The sequence below is a fragment of the Crocuta crocuta genome, unplaced genomic scaffold (assembly GCF_008692635.1).
Source record: "Crocuta crocuta isolate KB4526 unplaced genomic scaffold, BGI_CrCroc_1.0 scaffold147, whole genome shotgun sequence".
Lineage (NCBI taxonomy): Eukaryota > Metazoa > Chordata > Mammalia > Carnivora > Hyaenidae > Crocuta > Crocuta crocuta.
Window position 1 is genome coordinate 6,802,963 of NW_027532594.1, and position 3,378 is coordinate 6,806,340.

The 3,378-nt window shown below is 36.4% G+C and overlaps 1 non-coding gene across 1 annotated transcript; it reads right to left on the bottom strand.

Moving 5' to 3' along the window:
• Positions 1-204: 204 nt before the first annotated feature.
• LOC144244726 (small nucleolar RNA SNORA42/SNORA80 family) lies at positions 205-340 on the bottom strand. Its single transcript, XR_013339039.1, has one exon. It is a non-coding gene; the product is annotated as a small nucleolar RNA SNORA42/SNORA80 family (small nucleolar RNA).
• Positions 341-3,378: the final 3,038 nt, after the last annotated feature.

Sequence of the window (3,378 nt, forward strand, 5' to 3'; positions counted from 1 at the left end):
ATACTTCATTGATGATATTTAGTTATGTTCATTAGAGGTATTGGCCTGTAGTTGTCTTTTTAGGTAGTGTCTTTATCAGGTTTTGGTATCAGGTAATACTGGTCTCATAGAATGAATTTGGAAGCTTTCCTTCCTAGTCTATTTTTTGGAATAGTTTAAGAAGAATATATATTAATCTTCTTTATTTTTGTTGTTGTTTTTTCACACTGTACAGCCCCCTTCAGTGCTCTCAGCCTACTGGTGAGGAGGTTAGGCAATGGTTTGGGGCTGAATACACCTCTGACACTGGCCCACTATGAAAGGCCCACAGAGAAAGGCTGTCATCAGTCCATCACCATGCACTTAACTCTTCTGTAAATGTTTGGTAGGGTTCACCTATGAAGCCATTTATCCCAGACTCTTGTTTGTTGGGAGTTTTTTTTTTTTATCACTGCTTCAATTTCATTGCTTATAATTAAAAAAAATTTTGTTAATGTTTATTTATTTTGAGAGAGAGAGAGAGACAGACAGACAGAGTGCCAGCAGGGGAGGGGCAGAGAGGGAGACACAGAATTTGAAGCAGGCTCCAAGCTCTGAGCTGTCAGCACAGAGCCTGACATGAGGCTCGAACCCAGGAGCAGTAAGATTATGACCTGAGCTGAAGTCAGACTCTCAACCGACTGAGACACCCAGGCACCCCTTCATTGCTTATAGTTGATACGTTAAAATTTTCTATTTCTTCCTGATTCACTTTTGGGAGGTTTTATGTTTCTAGCAATTTATCTATTTCTTCTAGAGTGTCTGATTTGTTGGCATATAATTTTTCATATATTCTCTTACAATCCTTTGTATTTCTGTGGTGTCGGTTGTTATTTATCCTCTTTCATTTTTTATTTTGTTTATTTGAGTCTTCTCTCTCTGTCTTTTTTAATGAGTCTGGCTAAAGGTTTATCAATTTTGTTAATCTTTTCAAAGAATGAGCTCTTCATACTCTGGTTTCTCTTCAGATCGAATAAATCTTTCGCCTTTTACAAAGAATCAGCTCTTAGTTTTATTGATCTGTTTTATTGGTTTTTGTTGATGTTGTTTTTTTATTTCTATTTATTTCTTCTCTAATCTTTATTATTTCCTTCTTTCTACTGATTTGGGGTTTTGCTTGTTCTTCTTTTTCTAACTTCTTTAGGTGTAAGGTTAGGTTGTTTATTTGAGAGTTTTCTTGCTTCTTGGGGTAGGTTTGCATTGTCATAAACTTCCCTCTTTTAGCAGCTTTTGCTGCATCCTAGTGATTTTTTAAATGTTTTTTTTTTTTTTAATTTGCTTCTGAGAGAGAGAGACAGTGTGAGCAGGGGAGGGTCAGAGAGAGAGAGAGAGACACGGAAACTGAAACAGGCTCCAGGCTCTGAGCTAGCTGTCAGGACAGAGCCCGACGTGGGCTCAAACCCATGAGTTGTTAGATCATGACCTGAGCCAAAGTCGGATGCTTAATCGACTGAGCCACCCATGTGCCCCTGCATGCTAATGATTTTGAACCATTCATTGTGTTTTCATTTTCATTTTTCTCCATGTATTTTTTGATTTGCACTTTGATTTCTTGGTTGACCCACCCATTGTTTAGTAGCATGTTATTTAACCCCTATTATTTGTGTTCTTTCCAGATTTTTTTCTTGTGGTTGATTTCTAGATACATAGTTTGGTGGTTGGACAAGATGTATATTATAACTTTAATCTTTTTGAATATGTTGAGACTTGTTTTGTGGCCTAGCATGTGACCTATCCTGGAGAATATTCCATGTGCACTCAAAAGAATGTGTATTCTGTTTTAGGATGGAATGTTCTGAAATACGTATTTATTAGATCTATCTGGTCCAATGTGTCATTCAAAGCCACTGTTTCCTTATTGATTTTTTGTTTGGATGATCTATCCACTGATGTAAGTGGGATGTTAAAGTCCCTTGCTATTATTGTATTATTATCAGTTACTTTCTTTATGTTTGTTATTAGTTGCTTTATGTATTTGGGTGCTTCACGGTGGGTGCATAAATATTTATAATTGTTATGTATTCTTGTTAGGCTGTTCCCTTTATGATTATAATAGAGTCTTTCTTTGTCGCTTTTTGAAAAAAAATTTGTTTAATGTTTATTTATTTTTGAGAGACAGAGCATGAGCAGGGGAGGGGCAGAGAGAGGGAGACACAGAATCTGAAGCAGGGTTCAGGTTCCTAAGCCCAATACGGGGCCTGAACCCGTGAACTGTGAGATCATGGCCTGAGTCGAAGTTGCATGCTTAACTGACTGAGCCACCCAGGCGACCCACCTTTGTTTCGTTTTTATAGTGTTTGTTTTAAAGTCTATTTTGTCCAAGGGGTGTCTGGGTAGCTCAGTTGGTTAAGTGTCTAACTCTTGATTTTGACTCAGGTCATGATCCCAGGGTTGTGGGACCGAGCTCTGTGTTGGACTCTGTGCTGAGTATGGAGCCTGTGTAAGATTCTCTCTCTCTCTCTCTCTGCCCCTCTCCCCTACTCACTCTCTCTCTTTCTAAAAAAAAATCTATCTATCTATCTACCTATCTATCTATCTATCTATCTATCTAGATATAGATATTATCTAAATAGAAAAAAGTCTGGTTAAGTATTATTACCCTGGCTTTCTTTTTATTGCCATTGCTATTTGCATAAGTGCTTTTCCTTTCCTTCACCTTCAATCTGCATGTGTCTTTAGGTTGGAAATGAGTCTCTTAGAAGCAGCATATAGATAAGTTGTTTTTTTTTTTTGAATCCATTCCATCCCTCTATGTCTTTTGATTGGAACGCTTAGTCCATTTACATTCAAAGTAATTACTGATAGGTCTGTACTTACTGCCATTTTTGTTTCTTGTTTTTGTAGTTCTTCTCTGTTTCTTTCTTGCTCTTTTTTTCGCCCAGTTTGCTGGCTTTCCTTAATAAAATACTTGGATTTCTCTCTCTCTTTTTGCATGGCTGATTGGTTTTTTTATTTGTGGTTACCATTAGATTTATATATATAATCTTATGCGTATAGCAGTGCATATTAAGTTGATGGTTGCTTAAGTCTGAACTCATTCTAAAAGCACTAAATTTTTACTCCTTTCCCCCATGTTTTAGGTATATGGTGTCATATTTTATTTCCTTTTAATTTGTGAATTCCTTGACTGATTTTTATAGATACACTTAATTTTATTGCTTTTGTGCTTAATACTTTTTTTGCTCCTACTTATAGTCTTTCCTTTCTGCTCAAAGAATCCCTTTTAACATTTCTTGTAAAGCTGATTTAGTGATGATGAATTCCTTTAACCTTAGTTTGTCTGAGAAACTCTTTATCTTTCTTCTATTCTGAAGTGGTATTCTTGCTGGATAGAGTATTCTTGGTTGCAGGGTTTTTTTT